We start from the raw sequence: 24,276 nt of genomic DNA on the forward strand, positions 1-24,276 counted from the left end.
TGTCATTGATGTAATAGAACACAGTATAAATTTGAACGCGTCTAGCAAGCACTAGAGGAAGCTCATGTCGACACTATTTCACAATGATCGAGATAATATTCCGAGAGAGCCATGTTCTTGCGATGACCCTGGAGTCAGATGACTCGCTGCACTCAATCTCCTGCCCCTTCGCTGTCTTGTTTTCGCCTTAGCATATATGCCTCAGGAAGGCTGACAAGCTGCCAAAAAAATGGCAGCCGTTTAACAATGGTTGCACCCCAATGCCGATTGATAGAAATTTATTACGTTGCTGTCCTGGATTATCAAGGTCAAGTAAGATTCAATGATCACGTCGACACGGAATTTGAATTTTGCAATTCGACTTTTCCAACTACTTTCAAATTAAGAGCTAGCTTTATTCTCCGCATTTTTAGTTAGAAAAGCGCGCACACTGGCCACGAGCAGCAAGAAACAATACAAAGGAAGCAAAGTCTGTAAGGCAGAGAGGAATGCACAGCGTCCTTGACAGCCCCTTCTGACGTCACTGCGCAGGCACTGTGGAAGAAGCGGAAAGCGGAAAACATGTTTACAGTACGGTGCGTTTGCAATCGACGGCCGCGGGCATCGTCACCGGCATCGAGTGATACGAGCAATTAACGTGCTCAGGTCTCCTTGTGTGTACAGTCGGGGGCAAAGGCAGGGCGATCCCCTCCCGGCAGTCGGTTCCAGCATAAGGCACATCAGAAGGCTGCGGGCCGACTCGACGAAACAAACAAACAAACAAACAAACAAACAAACAAACAAACAAACAAACAAACAAACAAACAAACAAGAAGAATAAGAAAGCGCGCAGACCTTTTATTACGTCAACCACTTCGGCGTACATGATACCAACCTAATTTGTAAAGCTTTTTGTTATAAAAGAGGAAAATTAACAGATTTTTGACGTTCACAAGGCTGAGAAATTCACTGGTGGAGAGGGGTCAACTATTATAACATCTGTGGATCAGTGATTTGACAACGCGAACGTTATCGCCAGGCATTCTTTTTCGGTCACGGAGTAATTCCGCTCAGCCGATGTGAGCGTGCGGCTAACGAACGCGACAGGGCGCAGCTTGCCCTCGTGTTCATGCAACAAAATATACGTTGAACAGCCTTTTAAAAGTGATGTATCGAGCAACGTTTCACGAGGTGGGCCTATTCACAGAGCTTCTTCAAGCTCTGATATGTCTGTAAAGAGAATGCATGCCACAAAAACAAAAATAAACTACAAACTGAGTTTTTGTGATTCCTCTGCAATTTAGCCGCGTACAAAATACATGGCCGTGCATGCTAGTTTCAGCATTAGTAATTCATAGGAACGGGAGTATACTGAACAGGATACGCTGCAGCAGACGAAACTCGGCTTAATGTGAGAGTAAAAGCTCAGCTGGTAGTCAAGAGCAAAGTGTTCGTCGACTTACATACCTGCCAAAGTAGTAGTGCAGACTAATGAGTTTCCCCCTGTTATGTTTATAATGTAAACAATCTGCGCTTTTCCTCTCTTTCACCTTTTAAGGTATTGACGAAGCAAGTATAAGTACACTTTTATTACACTCGCTCAATACAATTTATCTAAATTCGCGTGCTCGTCTCTGTCAAATTATTAACTTTTTCTTCGTTTGCAGGGTTCCACACTTTGTACAAAGACATCTCCTCAGTTCTCGCCTCAAAACACGCAGAGACCCGCGCGCTGTCGAACGCGCGAGACTACGTAGACCCAATGCGCGGTACTGAAAACATTCTTCCCAATGTGCGTACTGGGGTACTCCACGAAAGCAAATGCTGCTGAGCATACTGTGTGTGCATATTGTTTTGAAACAATAAACCGCACCCGCGTAATAATATCTAAAAGCTACGCTGTAAACCGCCAGGAAGTTTTCCACCTGCTCTGAATGGCAAAATGGGAGCAAGGAATAAGGACACGTAAACACTGGGCCGACGCCCTACATCTACGTCCAGCAGTCTTTCCGAGCGTCATCTCCTGATTGCAGGCTCCGAGCCAACGACCAAAGACGAGCAGACAAAAGAAAGAGGAAACGAAAGGGAAAGTAAAAAAAAAAAAAGAGAAAAGATGCGAGGGGGGCAGCGCGTGGGTCAAATTGGCGCAATGACAAGTGCCCTTAACCGCAATCTGGATCCGCCTACACAACAACCACCTTGATAGCGCAAGCCCGGCGCCATTTCGCACACATTGACCTCTTTCCTGCAAGTGGTTCGAAGCGAGCGCAAGGCCGGGTCTTCCCTTGATCTTGGCCACTGGGAAATACACAGCCAAGACGACAGACCGCGTGGCCTTCCGGCTATGCTGCACGTGCGTCCGCCCCCGCGCACGCTTCCGAAGAGCAATGAGAAGACCCGCACGTGGAGTTCACAGAATGGGGTAACGACTCGGTGAAAGAGACGAAGCGCGATTAGGTGGACGCGCGTGGAGGATATGACTCGAGAAGTGCATCGATCGCGTGACTTTTTTTTTTTTTTTTTTTTCATTATAGCTGCTTCGCGTCTCCCTTATAGCTTCATTTGAGAAGGAGCTCATAGCCTGCTGAGAAACGGCTCAGGTTCGCGCCGCAACATAGGAGCGAATACAAAGTAAATACCAAAAGCAGGACAACGACGGGCTTCCACGTGTGACTAGAAGCGTGCCTTTAATTTATTATTCCGTGAAATTTATGCACTGCTCTGTTCTTGACGCTCGGGATTATGGGTTTTAAGATTTGAGGTTTTGTTTGCTTAGAGGTGCCGCGCCGATTTCAATGAATTCGCAGATAAGAAATTATCAGGTGGCACACGGGGGCGCGCACGCACGCACGCACGCACGCACGCACGCACGCACGCACGCACGCACGCACACACACACACACACACACACACACACACACACACACACACACACACACACACACACACACACACACACACACACACACACACACACACACACACACACACACACACACACACACACACTTGATCTTAATGCAGTGTTGTAATTGTTTCGTTTCAGAATTAAATGCCGATTTAGCAAAATTTGACGGTGTTATCTTGCTCTGATAACTGTTCTTCTCTTGTTGATCAGCAGTTGGTCAGGGGGAACGATGCATGCACTCTTTATAGTTTCAGCTGAGGAGCGCCCATCAAGGTTACCAAAATTTCTCCCAAAATATAGTGCACCAGTAACCCACCAGAACTCACTGCAAATGTTTACTATGAAAGATATAAAACAAAGTCGGCGAGGGCACCCAATTTTTGTCATTTTTTTTTTCAAACTATGGAGCTAGTACCATTGATGGTAAAAGGTACTGAAAGGGCAAATTTGCAGTAATATATGTTTCGTAAAAAAGTAATAAAAAGCACTCACAGTTACTAACTGCTTCACTTGCTGTGCTTTTAGAACTTTTCGAAGTCATGCAGAGTGCTCGAGCCAGGATAATACTATGATTCAAATTGAGTTCTATTCAGTTTTTCTTTCGTTCTTTATCATTACCTAATGCGACGCTATCTCCGTGATCTCATCAGAGTCTACCATTCGATATGACCGATAGTAAGGATGGCAGGAACCGAATGGTCGTTATGCAAACTTAGTTGAAGACTCATAATAAGTGCACCAGTCGTCGCTTCCCGTAGGTGCCAGAAATGAAATAAAAACTGGTACCTCCGACTGCCCACTTAACTCTGGTATGAAAGGCTGAACACAATGGTAATAAAAAAATAAAATCCTCAAACGGGAAGAGAAATTGCAAGGCGTAGATCTCCCTGATCTTCGTTGGAAGAGGTGGGAATGGATGGTTTCAGAATGCAGGGGAATTGTTGCATGGTAGAGAGGCTATGGGAATTGGGATTGGATTGATGATTTATCTGTGATCCCAATAATTCTGACAGGCATGTATATTTCGTTTGAAGCAGGGACACACTGACTTTTCTCTGTTATGTGGCCGCTGGATCCTATTTCCTTGCAGACGCCTACGAAAGCTTCTCGAGGTCCCGACCTCTTGGATGGAACCTTACTAGAGGTGATTTCTAGCTAACTATAATTATCTTGTAGTGAATTTCGCTTCAGCCGCACTTTCTAAGAGATGACCGTGCTCCGCGCCGGCATACAGCTCTGGACATGTGATGCGACTGAATCTGGGACTGGCTGCCCGGCTGTCCGTTGCACTATCAAAGGATACGTTGTTTGCCACAACCCCTATGTTTTACAAGCTCGCAGCAGTTCCGGCTCTTTCCTGCTGCGGCTGGCCTTGGCCAAGTTGTTTGTGGCCGTCTCCGGGGTGTTCGTACACAACGAGTGACGCATGGCGCAGCGGCCTCTCGAGCTGCTCAGAACCACCGATCTTCACGGTTGGTTAAACAACACACAGCTCGCTGCTTTTCTTAAATAGACATAGCACTGTACATAACACTGCAGAGAAAAGACAAGGGTACTGAACATACCGGCACCAAATTGGGAAACAAAAAATATGTTTGAGTACTAACCGATAAAACGTTCCCATGTACTCCGCCATTCGGTGATTAACTCTTTGGCCGCTGTGGACACAGATATGCACCACCTGGACGAAGTAAAGAACCGGGTGAAAAAGTGATTTGTTGCCTAAATTGTAATGGTACATTTCCCAAGAACGTATGGAAGTGACCGTGAGTTCACGGGCAAGTGCAGAGAGGCACGCAGGTGCGTTGTTTTTGGTTCGTGCGCGTGACATCATATCTGAGAATATACCATGTGTCAGCACGTGATTCCGTATTTAGGCCCATTTTCAAGGTCCGCGATGCGCGGCTGAGTGTTCCGGCCAGTGGAAATCCTGGAGCGAGGTCATGCTTATACTGGAAAGGTTCAACTATGCGTGCTCTATATACCGTCGCTGCGTGCAGTATAGTGTGCCGACATCCACCTCGAAATAAGATGTTTTCTTCTATTGTCAACAAAGCGTATTTATTTTGATCCCATTTCGAATTATTATGATGGTAACTACCGCCGGGGTGGCGCAGGGGTTAGGATGCTCGTCTACTGCGCCCAAGGACGCGGGATCGAATATCCCAGCCTCGGCGGCCGCTTTTCGATGGCAACGAAAAGCTAGGCGCCCGTGTGCTGTGCGATGTCAGCGCACGTTAAAGAACCCCAGATGGTCGAAATTTCCGGAGTCCTCCACTACGGCATCTCTCAAAGCCCGAGTCGCTTTGGGACGTTAAACCTCAAAATCAAACCTATGGTGCGACCTGAGGAGCAGTAGGAGAAGGCATGTTTCAACGAACACTGGATAGGTCAACCAATGGTAGCTTACTCGGAAGGGAGGCTCAATTATGGTGAAAAAAATGAAGTGAAGAACATCGACACACACACACACACACACACACACACACACACACACACACACACACACACACACACACACACACACACACACACACACACACACACACACACACACACACACACACACACACACACACACACACACACACACACACACACACACACACACACACACACACACACACACACACACACACACACACACACACACACACACACACACACACACACACACACACACACACACACACACACACACACACACACACACACACACACACACACACACACACACACACACACACACACACACACACACACACACACACACACACACACACACACACACACACACACACACACACACACACACACACACACACACACACACACACACACACACACACACACACACACACACACACACACACACACACACACACACACACACACACACACACACACACACACACACACACACACACACACACACACACACACACACACACACACACACACACACACACACACACACACACACACACACACACACACACACACACACACACACACACACACACACACACACACACACACACACACACACACACACACACACACACACACACACACACACACACACACACACACACACACACACACACACACACACACACACACACACACACACACACACACACACACACACACACACACACACACACACACACACACACACACACACACACACACACACACACACACACACACACACACACACACACACACACACACACACACACACACACACACACACACACACACACACACACACACACACACACACACACACACACACACACACACACACACACACACACACACACACACACACACACACACACACACACACACACACACACACACACACACACACACACACACACACACACACACACACACACACACACACACACACACACACACACACACACACACACACACACACACACACACACACACACACACACACACACACATCCTTTCAGTCCTGCAGATTTACATAATTAATTCAGATCTATTTTCTACTTTATGACGACAAACGCGTGTAATTGCTGATTACGCATCATTAATTCATCCCATCCGAGAATAGCAGTAACCGTAAGCTGTTCTGTTGCTAAAACGACGCCGGCTACAAAGCGCCAAGCTCTGAACGACGCATTTGTGTCTCACCTGTCCAATTCTCATTAGCAGTCGTTGCCCGCTTGCGAAAGTGGCTCGGTGGTTAAGCAGGACAAGTGTAATACGAATACTCCTAAAAAGCCACTGATGAAAAATATACCCGAAAGAACGTCATGTGCAAGGTAAACTGAGTAATTGTTCCTTTTTGTGCGTGCTAATAAACGCATCCACACCATGTGATGTCACTAGAACTAGCTAGAGCAACGTTCACCTGTATTTCTCAGATTGGCATACTCATTTCGGAATAACCTCTTGGAGCCAAATATTAGACAAAAACAGCGGTGTGCGTCTGCTTGCGTTATGTTCAATGAACTGCGCAATTGCATGCGATCTGTGCGCGAACAAAACAGAGAGCATGTTTTCTTCTGCTCCATAACACAGGAAAGGGCAAAACTTATTACGGGCGGCGCGTATAAAGATCACAAGACTCAAAACGCGCCAACGTTTATGTTGACGAAGCGTAATGCAGGAGAGGATTTCAAGTTGCGGTATCTCGGCGGCGTATATCTCGGCGGCCTGGCACCTTCGGCTTTTGACCCTCTATCTTGCGCGCCTGATAGAACGTAGAACCCGAAAACACCTTCGGAGGTATACATCGCGTAGTAAGTATTCCTTGAATGATTTTAAGTGAGGGAAACAGACAGTCAGCCATAACAGGCTCTAATTTTATCAAGCCGGAACAACGCGGTTGCCGAATCCGGCGACTGCAACGCTTTGAAATCGCCCCGGGAGAGGGTGCTATCACTTCGTCCCGCCGACAAGCCACCAGTCGCGACAAGACAAGGCCTAGTTTATCACTGCCGACGCGCCGGCGCCGTCTGGACCCTGGGCCGGCCCGACGGTCCTATCGTCGCGTGCACTATCATTCTCTCTCAGCATCCCTATCTTCAGCCGTGCCTCTACACGTACAGGCCACGTGACCAGCTTTGTCCTCGAACTGTCTGAAAATGGAGTGGTCCCGTCGCGGACGAGCGAAACCAGACAGATAAGGCAGGTTATCGGGCTCCTTATCTGTCTGGATCTATCTCGGAACCAGACGGGCCAGTTGCGCCACGGCACGGGACGAGTTGTATAAATAGCGAGGTTGGCAGAGGTGCCGGCATCAGACGACCACTGCTCTCTCTGGAAAGCATATCGCCAGCTCCTTTCGGTTCCACTACCGAGACTCTAACTCAGCGCCTGCCATGGCTTTCATGATCCCCATCGTGAAGAAGGACTTCGAGCTGTACCTGGCCCACGGCTCATCGCCCAAGTCCTCATCGGCCAGCAGCACCTCATCAGGCAGCTCCGGCCATCTGAGCCTCTCCAGCTCTCCACCAAGCAAGTGCTCGAGTCGCCAGTCCAGTCGCCCTGTGTCCCGCTGCATGGACGATGTTGCCGCTCCTGCGGGCACCTCCAAGTTCCAGGCCGTTTTCAAGACGGCAGCTGCCAAGCGCCCGGGCCGCTCTGCTAGATGAGCCCTCGGTGCGTGCCCAGTACAACGCTCACCTACCGACCTGGAGCCCAGCCTCGATTTGCTGAGCCAGGACAATCCTGGACAAGGCCAGAACCTACCGACGAGGAGGAAGGCGATGCAGTGCCACCGCTCCCAACAAGCGAACGGCTGCAGTCCAGCACTCCGCAAGTGCGTTTCTGTCCCAATTTTGCTTTGCAAGGCTTTTGCATACTCCGAAGAACCCAGGCCCTGCTGAGTCCGTCATTACGACCACCTGCACGGAAGAACAGGCCACTCTGTCTAGCTGCGTAGACAATCTAGAGCGACAACCGCTTCGCAGTCTCACATCTGCCATCAAGATGTAACGAATAAATACGCTCTAACACCACCAAAATCTCCATTTTCGTTTTACTGTTGCGTGTTCACCCTTCGCGAGGTGTCAAACCGGGCGATCGGCAAAGGTGTGAACGGCGCACTAAGGACATCTTGTTTCTGTTTTTAGTTGCGAATGACGAAATACCAATCGTGAAACAGTTAGTGCACAGCGAAAAACACACAATTCGCAATTGAACACTCGCAGCTGATTGTTCATTACCCGAATAGCGCAAACCGTGCTGTTCTGACACTGGAGCTCCACCACGACTCAGTGATTTGCGAGCAAGCTACTTTAGCACTTGGTCAAAGTTCAGAGAAAGAAGTTGTACTCACTAGTGTTGTCTTGTGCTTATGCTCTCAACTTGAGCAAATAAAACAAGGCGCGTGTTATCAAGCCCTAGGCCATCTGGTCGTCATTAGGAAGAACGGAACGCTGCATCGTGCCACACTGGAGTTCAAGCACAAAAATCAACATAATACCAAGTCATGTGCGTTACAGAGCAAAGACATGCATCTACCAATAAACACCACTAAACTCTGCACAGAACTTATTAGCGCCATAATTATCCCAGCTATTTCCCTGGAGTCACCGCTCCATTTTACTCTCCGCCTGCAACAACACTTTTCGTCTGTTGGTGTTGCCTTTTCTATATCTCCATTTCTTATCAATTTTGGTCCCAACTCTTCCTTTTTGCAAACGCTGCAGCAACCTACTTTCTATTTATGTAGAACTTACCAATGTGCTTTTCATCACTCGCGAGCTCATGTTACTCTCATAATGAACCTCCTTCTCGGTCTCCGTGTCCTGCGCCCCATGGGTGAGTCTCGTTTTCCTAAGTATGGATAGAAATTTAATTCCGCAGTTCGCAAGCTTGAAGTGAAATTTCGTTACACACCAGCCCATCGCTCTGGAATGTCAACCCTGCTAGTCGATGAGAGGGCGCGTTGAACAAAGAGGGGGGAGAACAAAAGGGGAATTCACAAAAGTTACCTTGAGAGTGCTTCTAGCTGTCACGCACTCGGGAATCATCAAAGCTTTTTTAATGTTACCTGTTCCGAAACTTCCCACAGGTTTCATGTATCGAAAAACTAGCGGTTTTAATTGATCGAAATGCGGGTGTTTACGGATAAGGACGACACCCGCGGTCATTAACAAAAGTAAACTCTGCCCAAGTTGCGAACTTTCAATTGCTAATAAATTCCTAACCATCTGGCAAATAAAATCAGTTGAAGAGGTGCACTTGCAAGAATTTTTAACTGTAAGAGCCGTAGAGATAAGAGAGAAAAGAAATAAGAAAATCAATTTTCAATAAAAGAAATCTTTTATTCCCAACTTCTAGATGGTGCCACAGTCCACGCGCACCCAAAAAATTCACCCTAAAACCAGTCACTATTTGAAGCGGAGTTCCCCAACTGGTGTGATGAAAAAGCTATGGCGAATCATGTCTGGCGACGAACAACAGCATAGCGATCGACTACTGTTAGAAATATATCAGCAGTCACGAAGCGCACATGGGTAAGAAGCGATTTGAGAGTATTGTCCCGAGCCAACATAAGCAGTTCCACACAAGTATCCTAGGTTAGATAGTGCAAGTTTGGCGGGCACGCACCTCAATAATCCTTAAAATATACGCCGCACCAGTTATACTACACCAGCGTCCTCTGGTAGCGTCCGACCAGTACAGGAAATCTCGCCATCGTAACGGTGCAAACGGGCCAGACTGTCATACTGGCAGCCGTTATCGTATACCAACGTTTGCTGTCTACAATAAATTCTGGCTGACTGACGAAAGTCGCTCTTGAGCACACAACAATCTGTGTTGCGTAAAAAGCCACAGAAGTGCGCCGCCTGCGTCCTGGGTCTTTTCTACACAAAAGCCCCAATGTACTCTCAGTGTTCTCACCAAGAGCCCTGGGAACGAATTCAACATCCCAACGAAATTGTTTTCTTGCTTCCTAATCAGGAACAAAACGAAATTCCACTACTTTACTCTACACAGTGTTATTCATACTAGGTGTACAGATAAGGTATACTATTTATGAAAAGTCCAGAAACACTAGGTCATAGAGGAAGGGGGGGGGGGGGGGGGGGCTGTCTCTGGGCCACACGGATTGTTAAAAATCTCCAGCGTATAAGACCCTTTGAAGGTGAGAGAAACTCTGGTCGTACCAAATCTGAAAACCAGCCCTTTCACGGATGGTACAAGATACTACACAGCTTAAGCGCGAGCACTGTCGAGCTCTAATCATTTTGACAAAGACTACGTTAGATAGATATATAGATTTATTGAAAGGAAAGGCAGAGAGGTTGGCCGGAATGATTTAAATCTGGCCTGCTACTCTGCGCTGGGGAAGGGGAACAGGAAGGGGAGAATAAATAGGATCACGATGGGTGACGATGTGGGAGGAGGCATATGAAAATATATACAGGCACGGTAGCTTGCTTTACAGGCGCGAATCAAGTCCGGTGGTGCGCAAGAAACAGCAGAGAGCCCGCACTCTCTGGCCACCATTCTCCGTGTCCTGCCAAGTGCCCAGCAGCAGTTTCTCCTACAAAGGACTTTTGTCCAAACGCTTCAATGAAGCGGCTAGAACATTTCTTTCACACACGTACACTGCGCACACCAGTAATATATGGTCCACAGTCTCGGGGATGCCAAAAGTTGAACATTCCGGGGAGTTCACCTGTCCAATTAAATGTAAGTACCTGCGCGTGAGAGCCATGTTTAAACGAAGTTTATGTAGCAAGCATGTATGATGGCGCAGAATTTCACGCGGAACGTAAAATGTCAATGTTCGATCGAGCCCTCTTAGACGAATGTGTCGGGCGTCTGGCTAGGCCCAATAAGCTGCCGTAGCATTCTTCATCAATTCGTTAGAAGACACGTCGTGTTTAGAAAAAGTTTTATTAGACATTAGACATTCACATGAGCGGCGACAAATGACACGTCGTAAAAAGGCACAGCTGTTTGGAAGCCATTGCTGAGTGCCCTTTTTGCTTCAACATCGGCCTGTTCATTTCCATGAACAGCATTAATTTCCAGGCTAAGTTGATTCTTGAAACACCGCACATGATTCTGTGTATATATAATAAATGAAGTACGCTTGTCCTTCCATAGTTCAACATTGTATGCTGCGGTTAGCCTTTATAGTTTAAGTCTGAAAGCATCGATAAAAGTAAGCCAAATTAATTTTTAACCTATGATAGTCAGTATTTCTGGCACTCGTATTGCAAGTTCTCTATGCAGTACTAGTTACAGTAGCCCACACGAAGAAATTAAAAAAAAAATACTGGAAAGAGGAATGCATTGAGACAACGGTATCTGGAATCTAGCAGGGTTGCTAGTTATGAGCTATCGATCCGCAAACACAGAAAGGCCATTGGATGCACATCCGGTAACTACACCTCCGAGCTGTAAGCACTGTCGACAATAACGTCTCCAGCAGACTCGTCACCGACTTCGAGCTCTCACTTGTTTATGCAAGTTTTATTAGACTGCAAGTATGCGGAAAAGGCACAAAATGTTTTGGGCTTCGCGAAAGTTAAGCAGCAGTTTGACGGCTGCCTCAGACTCAGCACGCGCAGACCGCAGCGGTGCGTGGTCTTCTCGTTTAGTGCGGTGTGAAACCAGAACATGCAAAGTATTTAGACATTAACTACCTCGTATATTTTTGTTTCACAGAAGGTTTAATTTTCGCCGGTATTGCTTTTTGTCCCGGTTATACAACTGCCCTCTGCAACGGTAGCTTTTAACACGGACATTTATCGCTGCAAATACTGCTGCGTGGGCTCATTGCTAATTCGCTATGCAGAAACGCTCAAGGTGACATCTAAGTCACCTTTGAACGCACAGGAACACAATATATTTCATCCAAAAAATGAGAATATGTATATACGTAAAAAATAATGGCTGAAAAAGAAAACGAAAGTTGGGTTCCGAAACAAATACCGAAAAAGTCAGGCGATTTTTTTCGGAAAATAAAGATTGAAGAGTGCAAAGGTAATATAAAAAGTTAATTACTTAAATGCTAGACATTTATCAAAAATATAGTTCTAAATTAAGACGTTATAATCTAGACAAGAGAAAAGAGACACAGGCAGCAACCAACTTGGTACGGATGTGCTGTAATAAATACTTAGCCCAAACGATATCCTTTTTGTGAATGTTTACCTTAACGACCGCATTCCTTGTAAGCTGAGACATTTCAGCGTTATCTGGGGTAAAAGGTTTATCGAGCAGACTGCTGACATTCCGTTGAGTAGAGTAACATAAGTCCACATCGCGAGAAGGGTGGCGAATCCAAGCTATCGAAAAGGTTGGTCAAGTGGCGACACCTTGCTTGAGGAATAGACACTAGTCTTGCGCTGCTTTGTGGTGCAGCATAACTTAAAGGCACACAACCCGACAGAATATGTCGAAACCACTGATGTTCGTTGTTCTAGTGCCAACAGCAGGAAGAACACTGGTCTAATTATTCAGGAACGGTAAGTATATGATCCAAACGCGAGACTGAAACGATGTAGCCACGGCTATGCAGGCTATGATAACAAGAAAAACTCAAGTGTAACAGATATGAAGGTTAACACAAAACTCTGATACCTAAGTTCACGAAGGATTGCTTGCTTTGTACAACGGCTGGAATTGAAAAATTGATTCGGATAAAATTAACGAAAAAAAAAATTAACGTACAGCTTGCTCTCCGGCGAGTGTAATATACTGGACCGAACTCTTTATTTGAAATTTTTATTCTAATATATTGCACCATACTGATGGCTAAAATAAACGCCTGCTCTGCAGTGAAGCCCATTTCACCTATTTACCAGATCGCATGTCGGCTCAGTTGATTGCACAACCTTGCAATAACTTCGATTTAAGAAAGAGGTTTACTATCATAACGCATGTTACGTAAGAAAATTTATTCCTTGAATCCATACCCCGGTGAAAGACTAGACCATCGTGATCCGTACTCAATACGCGGTGCAATGGTCGCAATTGCGGAACTTTTCTGGTACTTCAGTTATCAAGCAAATCGCACGGGGTTAAAGGCAGCGACCTTCGTCCTACGGCCTGAATTTCAGAACACTTCTTACCTTATGCGAATTCTTATCTCACATCAGGAGCCCTCCATGTGTTCCTCAACTCGAGGAAGTATTGGAAGGAGCCATCTTATTTTCAGAGCGACGAGGAGGAGAAGCTTGTACGTGTCAGCTGTCGAAAATGTGTGCTTAAAGGGAAACTGCATTGTTTTGAGAAATAAATGAGTTTCAAGGGCTGTAATGTTTAATGCTAGTATCGTTTACGAATACAAAATATTTTGGCATTAGCATTTGGAACGGTGCCGCAATCAGGTTTCTCCGGACTGCACGGCGTTGAGTGGGGAAAGCATAAACACGTCACGGACGGCTACGGTACATTTCTCGCATAGAAATTCTTAATTTGAATAAGTGAAAAAGAAAACGCCACCGAATGAAAAGTTTTAGGGTCATTGTTTGGCGACATCCGATTACGTGCTGCAGAGTGCCGGCGAAAGCAACTTAAATTGAAGATATTGCGATCGGCTATGTCACCACCGAGCTTTACCGCAGTTCACTGGAGCTATGAGGATAAGCTTAAGTTTTATTCGTCGATTACGTCATCAGTGCAAAACGAAAAAAAAAAAAAAAGAAAAAGAAGCCGAATACAGCAAATGTAAATTTGAATCCTCGGATATTATGGGATTCTAAAAAATTAATGGTAGTTGTCCTTTACCATTTGAATTAGTCTGAATTGCATAAGAAAGCACGGATATATCTTTGTAATTCTTTTGATTAGTGGTCATATGTGCATATGTTTTGCAATTTTCATGCATTGTTTCAATGCTCTAGGCAAATTGTCAGGAAAACATTGTAAGTCTGGCAACATGCAAATTGTTTGCAGTGTAGCGGCAGCGCGAGGGCAGCCGTGAATGCTCATTCTGCTTCTTTGCCTCCGTGAATATAGGCGTCCCCCGAGCCGCCGTAGACGCAATCATGCTCAAAGTAAATCTTATGCAGCGCAGCACACGTTCCGGTCAAGGAGCGAGGTATAGAAACTTGTCGCGTTCTGCTAATTTGCAAGAAAAGGACTCTCTAAGGCAGGACTCATTAAGATAAAAGAAAGGCGAGCCGCTCTTAAGACATCCTCAATATATTAAGGAACGATTTAAAATACGGTACTATGCGTCGCAAGCGATAGCCTTTCTCTCTCCACTATTTTTGTCTGTATTATGCTGTTATACGTCATAAGACGGAAGCTAAAAGCTACTGACACAAAGAGAAGCATAGGGGTTTTTGTTTTGTACTCATTAATGTGAAATAATAATGTAACTGTGGAGATAACTGGTTCGAAAGTAGAAGAAAAAACAGCCACACGTCACCGGTGTATCCGGGTCTACTACCTCCGAGCTTCGCGTTCGGCATTATACCAACAGAGGCACGTCGATGGTTGTTCAGTCTACTTTCTCGGGCATTTATACGCTGCGTGCAACCTACCCTTAGTGCCTTACTGAGTTCGCCGGCGCAGTCCTCCTCCCGACGTACGTGGAACGTCGTGTCATACCGCGAGTGTCCCGTGGAACTTCGATAAAGAGAGGAGGATGAGAGCTGTGTGAAAGCCTTTTCACGCTACCTATACTGTCAACCTAGAATAAACCTCGCAAGCTAACCACAAACTAATGCGAGAAAATTAAGAGGCTTCTTTACTAGAGGAATAAGACGGGAGCCACCAGCCACTAACAGTCCGGGGTTCTAAACCTGCGACGGCCCAAGCTTATCAGCTTCTCTGTTCACTACATGAGAACACTGGACTGTCGCCGCAACCGATTACCCCGCGTGATTAACTTCAATGATGTCATTGTCTTCATTAACTTCCACTCATGCGCAGTGAATTCAGAACGCACAGCTATGGTATTTCCATCTCAAGGTGCTTGAAGCGATCCCAAAAGTGCACTATCACAAAAGTCCCTAATCCCAAATTTCGCTTATTTTTGCCTGAATCCTAACCATAGAATCGTAGCCACGAATCGATGGCGAAACGAAAGTCGGGGGAGCACTCACGCATATAATTCGCATTCGGTCAGTTTAGCTTACTCTGTTGAATTTAAAGAATAATAATAATGCTACGATGAACAATACAGGCCTGAAATACGTGGTACAGATAAAAGGAATAGGGCACATACGCTGTCTCCTACGTGCAGCATTTCTCGTTTTATGCGTATATATGCCTGAAAATTAAATTAGCTTGTAGATAAAACCACCATGTCGAACTTTCTCGCTCGTGATATGTTCCGGCAGCGGTTTATTTCTTTTCAAAGTTCTTGGAAGAAGCATTCGCTGCAAGCGAAACAACTACGCATGCGAGCTGCCGAACGCACTGTACGGGTAAACGTGATGTCACCCAGTCTTGTTTCCCCCGTAGACGGTACTTTTCCACAGAGGGTCGATACTACACGTACGTTTCGTTTCACTGCAGGCCCACGGCATACATTGCGATATGGTTACAAATCGATACTGGACAGTGGAGAGAAGGAGAGAGCGCACTGGTAGACAACCACGCCACAGGTCTCCGTGCCCTGTGTCGTCTTGTCGATGCCACACAGTGACCTTGAGTAAGGTCGCCTGGGAATATACGTGCATTATTGTGGACGCACCGGCTGCGGTTGGGTCGCGCAATGCCGAAAACGCGTTCAACAAATGACAAACGTTAGCTGTGCACCCAATGATGTGTGCCACTGGGCCCTCCGGGACAATTGGCCAATGCGTAACTAGCCAATAGTGTACGGCCTGCGTTACCGACGGTTCCTGCCAACCAGCTGCTCACCCGACGGGAGCGGTTCACTTATAACTCGTGCCTAACTTGGTGCTGTGCACGTTTGTGAAAAGAACATTTATTACAAGAAGAAGTGTCCTTCAGTTAGCGAAAGCTTTCAAGCTCAGCTCTCGCGGCTATAGTCACTGGTTTGACGCTGCTTCAAAAGCGTACAGCTTACGTCCACAGCACACGTTGGGCAACTGTGACACAGGCGTGATGCGCTGAGGAATTTTCCTTTGGCGGTACACGATGCCATAGGTCTAGTAGCACAAAACGTCCGTCCAATTATGGCTCCAGCGCTTCGCATCGCTGGTTTGCTCAATTCACAACGGTTCCTATCGCCTATGCGCGTCAGCAAGTCAAGGCCGATAAAAAGGTCCGCGCGCGGCATTCATACGTAGTTGACGATAGTTAAGGTGGTTCCGCAGAGTGGCACGCCGCCGAGATCAGGGATTCGATTTAGACATTCTTAAAGCAAAACAGCGCTGGGTAATACATACTACGCTACTTAAGCAATCAGCATTATACAGCGAGGCAGGAAAAGTATGAAGAAATGGCCAGCGCGGCGTATGTGTAGAAAGCGACATGCCCGGAGGCTTGTCTTCGGGTGTATTTATAGCGCTAGGAATGATATCATGCCAGTAGCATTCCCGAGCCGAAGAGGCGAGGTGCGTCTATGGGGCAATCCGTTAATGTAAGCTCGAGACATTCCTAATAGACGACAGGTGAATCGCGTTGCGCAAGCTGCATGGTGCGCACGCCACTTCATCCCAGAAACGCGTACATAGGAAGGGCTTCGCATCGCCTTCCCTATCAATCCTCCGCGTGCAAAATATAAAAAAAAAAAAAAAGGCGAGCAGGATCACTATAATATGGACACACGAAGAAGTCGACACGGATGCTACCCAAGGTAGGGGAGGAGTGCTTGCGTAACAGGATTCGGTTCCTCTTTCAGCTAACAGGTTTTTGTCTGGAGGTGGGTATCGCATGGCGGACAGCGGTGTCACGTTAACAGACTCGGCGCTAAAGACCCGGGTCTAATTATCGAGTGCTTACGAAACTCGTCGCCAATGACTGTGTGGTAGATTCGCGCACAGCCTTGAGGAACTTTCTCCAAGCCTGCTTCAGACAGCATCGACATAAGTAACGCTGCCATTGGACGGCATACACTTCAGCACTTTGGCCTTGGGCCTTTCGAGCTGTTGTCAGGAGTATGCACCATTGTGGAAAATTGTAGTCTTACGGTAGGACGTACAGGTGTTGTTAGCCCACATTATCCAAGGTCAAAAAAGAAGCCAAGGTAAAGTCAACTTGAAACAGCGCTACTGCCGGTGGTGTAAAGTTAAGAGGTCTATATAGCTTCAAAACAAAACTTTCCGAAACTGCTTCGTAAACTGTATCAGATCACTTTTACATCACGCACGCTAAGCCAACAACTTCATTTAAAGTGTCGTGATTTGCAAAAAAAAGAAAGAAAAAAGAAAAAAGAGAAAACCTTTTAGCAACGTCATTTAACATTATTTAGAACTTTCATAGAAACGTTTTTTTTTATTTATTTTTTTTGTCCGCCAGGGCGAAACATTGCGGAACTCAAGCCAGATTTCAATTGCTCCAGCGCGTTGATGGAGCGCTGATGGGCGCTTTCCATACACAAAGAGAAAAATGTAAAACAGGGGGCCTTGGTAGCAATCGCGTTTCTTCTTCTTTGGCATGGGAGGCGCTGCCTCCCATACCAAAGGGAATGCTTAAGGGAATGGGAGGCTGTGCCTCCCATTCCCTTATCCAGGTGATGTCACGAACATTAGCGGGGAGGGAGGCAGAGATTAAGGGCCTTCGCCGTCTTCTTCAGGACTTCTGCGCAATTAATCTGGTCATAAGGGCTTAAGAGAAATGTTTAAAGGTTTGATTTTATTTATGGGGTTTAACGTCCTGAAGCGACTCAGGCTATGAGAGACGCTGTAGTGGATGGCTCCGGAAATTTCAACCACCTGGGGTTCTTTAACGTGCACTGACATCGCACAGTACACGGGCTTGTTTTTGCTTCCATTGAAAAGCGGGCGCCGCGGCCAGGATTCGATCCAGTTTAAAGGGTAACCCTATACCCGTCGTCCAAGTTTTTATTCGCTCGTTTTCAGTCTCTTTGCCGCTTACTGTCATGCCCCTGGTCTTTTTTTCTTTACGTACCTAGAACCCAGTGACGAGCACTAATCCTTCATAGCTTTTGACGATTTCTATGGACATGGTTCTATATTCGTCTTTGCTAAAGAAAGGCATGATCCGGTTCTCCGCCTGGCTGTAGAATTCGGCAGGTTTTCGAATTAGCCCGGATAATGTCCTTCTCCAAGAACAGCTGTGTTGCTTTTTTCCCCTAAGTTTCTGCTAAGATGGGTTTAGTGGAAGTGGGGCTTCATGTAGCGCAGCCCACGCAGCATATTTTCAACGTCGAAGATATGTCCATCTACGTCCGCTTCGCTAAATGTCCTTTCACTGCGGCTTTAGCCCGATTCGCCAAATTTTGAGCTTGAGATAATGTGCGGTCGTTCAGAGTACAATATAAGTACTAAATTTGAGCCCAAGCTTTTCAGCGAGATCAAATCCGTTCGAGGCGTCAAGCTACAATTGTGCGGAACAAGGTTTGATTTTTGCACCCATGACAGTTCATTTCAATGGGCATAAAATTATTAGGAAAAGCTACGTCGCAATGAATGATGGTGATAACACTTCGAAACGAAGACATCAGCCTGGCATTCACTTGCTTTGTGACAACTGTCGCATAAAATAGGTGAAATGGAGATACTACTATCACTCGATGCCTGACACATCGTGCCCTTTCTGACAACCCAGAGAAAGGTTTTTTTTTTTTTTTTTTAATTCAAAGTGGCTTGTTGGGCGAGTTAATTGAATATCATGATAAAACAGCGCTCTTTTCTTCCTTGAATTTCGTTTCCCGTTTTTGCGTGTGCTTGATCGTGGGCGTGAAACTCAATCGATTCTTTTTATCTCGCACATATCTCGCACTTGTGCGAACAAGGCAGTGCTGCGAAATAGACCGTACGGTACGTTTATCCTTTTGGTAGAACGAATTTCATCAACAGTTGGGGTGGGGCGAACTGGCGATATCAGCGGAGTGTTAAGCCACTGTAGGCGCTGAACGAAGTATACGTGCGGAACCCACAGACACCAGTCTGTCCGAGCGGATCAGTGGTTAGCAATCAGAAAAGCTAACGTGGCACGGTGTGATGACGTTATTTGCATTTCATTTCATTTTATTGAATCAGCGTGGCACACTGTCATGACGTCTTGTGTGGCGCTAGTATAAGTTCTGACCAATCAGCGTGAAGTGTTGCACCTGGTGCGTTTCGCTGACCGGAAGGATGGCCTAAATGAACCTCACTGCAAAACGCTTCCGAAAACGAGGCTTGTTTACATAATATGTACTTTGGGAAACAAACGAATGCAATTCATCACGACGCATAGTGGACACTTCCAAGCACAAGAGTATGTTCGCTGTCCACAGGCCGGATATCACTTATAAAAGTCATTTGTATGTTCTTATAGACGCGTGATAATTTTTATTGAATCAGCAAAATTCACGAGAACCACAAGCAGAGCGAAGGCATTCAATGTTAATTCAATGTAAAAAAATATAGGGGGGGGGGGAGAATAGGGGGGATAGGGGGGGGGGGGGGCACTTAAGCTTTGCCGTTAAAGATATGACGCGATAGCGTTTCACACACACGCACGATGTTTTAGGAATTCTTAATTTTTATCATTTTTATATCTTTTAAACATAGTTTGCCTTATAGCCTGCCGACCGATGACGTCAACGGTAAGCTCGGACACCGCTTCTTATAATTTGATGCTTCCTAGCGCGCGTTCAGCGTAACAAGTGGTTTACGTTCAATGCAACTCCATGGCACTTCACCGTTAATGTCTCACATACACACACTATGTTTTCTTCGTGTCTATAATCATTTTTTTATTCTTATACATCGATACTTATATAGCTTCAATAAACATTGGCTTTCCATTATAAGCATTTGGTACCGTTTTACATTCCTTTTTTCAGTACTTCATTTTCAATTAATTATTAAAATACACTCAAATTTTTAATTAGCATCATCAAGCATGGTTTCCCCTTTTTGGAATTTTGATACATGATACATCTGATTTCCCCTTTTTCATTTTTTCGTTTCTTAACAATTTTCAACTATTTGATCATTTGCATTTTCATATTTAGTATCAAGAAGCTTCTGAAAATTTTACACCTTTGAACTCCCTTTTTCCATTAATTTCATTTTATTCATTTCAATTATTTCAATTAATTGACTGTTCAATTTGATCTTTTCATCTGCATTTTCTTAATTAGCATACAGGAGCACTGGCTTTTAATTCTGAGCCTTCTCATTCCTTGGAGTCCCCCTTTTAAATTTTCCTTTTTAAATGTTTCAACTAGTTATTTGATCAATTTGTTTGGTTTGTGGGGTTTAACGTCCCAAAGCTACTCGGGCTATGAGGGACGCTTTATTTGATCAATTAGTTCCCTTAATTTGCTTTTTTTTTTTTTTTGTCAGCTTGATCGATCAAGCATTGACTTTTCATTCTGAGCATTTTGACACCTTGGAACTCCCTTTTCCCAATTTTTTTTTCATGTCTATTTCTTTAATTCATCGGAAAAAAAAAAAGAAAAGTTTTCAGAGAGGCAGGCTATCTTTGCAATCGAATGCAAACATTGCATCTTAATTTCTTTTTTTTTTTCTTCGTTGCTCGTGCAGTAACAATGTCTTGAACATTTGAACTTTACAGTTAAACCTCTCGGTTCGCGTCAACCACAAATTACATACATGATACGTGGTGCGAACACTTGGTCGGCAATCTGTGTTCATTGAAAACATATTGGAACATCCCGCCGGGGTGGCGCAGTGGTTACGGCGCTTGACTACTGTTCCCAAGGACGCGGGATTGAATCCCGGCTTCGGCGGCCGCTTTTAGATGGAGGCGAAAAGCAAGGCGGCCGTGCGCTGTCAGTGCACGTTAAAGAACCCCAGGTGGTCGAAATTTCCGGAGTCCTCCACTACGGCGTCTCTCATAGCCTAAGTCGCTTTGGGACGTTAACCCCCACAAAACCAAACCAAACCTTCATAACCACCACGTAAGGACAATCATGAAATGGGAGTAAGATGAGTGCGGCGTTAATTCGTGTCGTCTAATGGCCTCTGAGGCCTGTGTCTAGTTTCTTCTAGCATGATGACACTTCTCATTCGGCAGTTGTGGCAATAGGAATGTTATTAAGTATTCTAACAATAATTCAGCATACGTTATTGGTTTAGTGGGCGTCGTAAAAAGGTATTACTGCTGCGTTAATGCTCCGTAATATGAACAATTCTAGAATTGAGACGTGCGCAACTCGAATACAATTTGCGAGGTACATTATTCATGCGCGCGTATTGCTTAACGAACACAGCTACAAAGTGGCGTGTTGTATTATATGTGTTTCTATAATGAATAGAGTAACAACGTAATGAATTCGATCTTATATCTATATGAACACGGAGGCCACTTTTTCATAGGGCTCAGCACATCCACAATATGCCTTGAATACTCATTCGGTGGTGCATTGATACAAGCAGAATAGTTGTCACTGAATCATTTCAGTGAATCCGAAAATGAAGGACAACGCCACTTTTAACGGTCGAGCTCAAACCCGGGTACTCCGACATAGTAGTCGGGCATCTTAACCACTGGGTGTTGCAGTGGTTAATATGCCCGAGAACTGTGCCGGGGTACTCAGGTTCGAACCCGACCGCCGGCGGCTGCATTTCGATGGAGGCGAAACGGAGAGGCGTCCGTGTGCTGTGCGATATCAGTGCACGTTAAAGATCCCCAAGCGGTAGAAAGTACTTCGTAGCCCTCCCCTATGGTTCCTCTTTCCACTTCCACTCCCACCTTCCTTCCTTCCGTTACGGCGCGGCTCAGTTGTCCACTGGTCAAGTGTGACAGATACTGGAACTTTCCGACTTTCCTCCTCTATCAACCAGGTATTATTATTATTATTATTATTATTATTATTATTATTATTATTATTATTATTATTATTATTATTATTATTATTATTATTATTATTATTATTATTATTATTATTATTATTATTATTATTATTATTAAGGGTCAGGAAAGTGTACTTTACTGTTCAGTACCGGCCTGCGTGGCATTATCGCGCTTTGTCCCCATTCCTCCTTCCCCAGCGCATACAATTATTTCCATAAGCTGTGCAAAAAAATCATCGGCAGAGCTCTGGCCCATGCACTTACTGATCGCCGGGTTCTGTGTTATCACGAGACGATGCGACATGTCCGTGTTGACAGAAGCAGCCAACACCAGCATCTCCTTTGGGATGAGAGGACGAGATCGGCATTCAGCCTTCCAGGATCCTTTGATCCCGATTTAGAATCGCTGCCCGGAAGCTACGCAAGCTCGTTCGTACGGCCTGCTTATGTTTCTTTTAGGAAACGTAGTAACGGTGTAGTCATTGGCTGACGTTTCATAGAACTAAATAGCAAGGTCTATAGCAACATCTATCAGATTTTCAACTTCTTTTGAGGAAGTTTATGGCTCTATCGCTTTATTAAACGTTCCAGAGAGGCAATTGCGCCGACGCTACCCCCCTCCCCCCTCTCCTTTTTTCTTTTCCTTTCTTTTCTTTTTTTTTTAGCGAATGCTGGTAAACAAGGCCATTTCCAGGGTCGTACTTACCGCTCGATAAGGAAGCACCGATAGGCCTTGGTTTCTGTATATGTGAAAGGGCATCGCACTCCCCGACAAACGGGCAGTTTTCTCCGCGTTTGAATCGCGTTTTTCATCTTCTCCTCCGCAAAAAATCCTCACTGGCTTCTTCGGTTGGCTTCATTCTAAAGATTCGTGCTCGTCTATATCGAGCAGGTAGTGAACGATAACGGCAACAAGCCCTGATACAAAACTTAAGTTAGAGCTTGTCCCGGAGCAGAGGGAATGATTTGACCTATGCCAATTACCACCGGGGAAGTATAAACCTGTAACTATCCGCAGGGTCCAGTTAGTGAAAAAAAGGTCGTCAATTCCACATTACTTGAGTGCCTGGTAAAACACTCACGCGTAGCATGTGTTGCTCACCCCATCAAGAATATGTGTGGATTTCTGATGCATTTCGTCGGTTTTCCATATCAATGAGCGAATACACATCTTAGCCTTGAAACATGAGGCGAAGAGTAATGATGTTGAAAGAATGATAACGTAGGGACTAGCATGAGATTAGTTCTCGCAGCCAGATATACTTCCATCATTAATAAGCTGTGCGCGAGCAATGGTCGCGGGAACATTGAACAGTAGATACATTTACTAGCTGAAACGAACATATTTTGTGGGTGATTGATCGATTCACTAGTTGATGAACTAGTTAATAATTCACTCAATGAATAAGTGAATGAACATGATGTGGACATTATTAATCTCAAAACGTATTGCAGGACTGACATTTGACAGTAGCCCAGGCAAACCTGGGGAACTTGTGATGAAGCTGACCGCTAATAATGAGAGTGCGAAGTAGTGCGGAGACACTCATATATATATATATATATATATATATATATATATATATATATATATATATATATATATATATATATATATATATATATACACATACATACACGAAAATGAAGACGCAAGCGTGGATCTGAAAGCTGAACGTCTCAGTTTGCGTCATTACTCCATGCACGCACGATGCAAAGGCGCCCACAATGCAAACAGGACCTCCAGCTGAAAAATAAACGCCATTGACATCGCACTGGGGTGCGAGAAAACAAAGCGGTCATTGCACGCCTCCAAACTCGTCTCATCTTCCGCTGGCATGACGCAACGGGCCCGCTTGACTGCCTGCCTGACGAGCCCACCACGCCAGCGATCTTGGCTGGACCCAGGCGAAGCAGAGCGCTGACTTGAATCAAGGCAATCACTGTGGGTCCACCCCCTTGGTCCACCCCTAGATGCAATATAGCGCTTATGGGAGGTCATACTTGGGCTCTTTTCTT

The sequence above is a fragment of the Amblyomma maculatum genome, chromosome 6 (assembly GCF_055883805.1).
Source record: "Amblyomma maculatum isolate TAMU_Amacu chromosome 6, ASM5588380v1, whole genome shotgun sequence".
NCBI lineage: Eukaryota > Metazoa > Arthropoda > Arachnida > Ixodida > Ixodidae > Amblyomma > Amblyomma maculatum.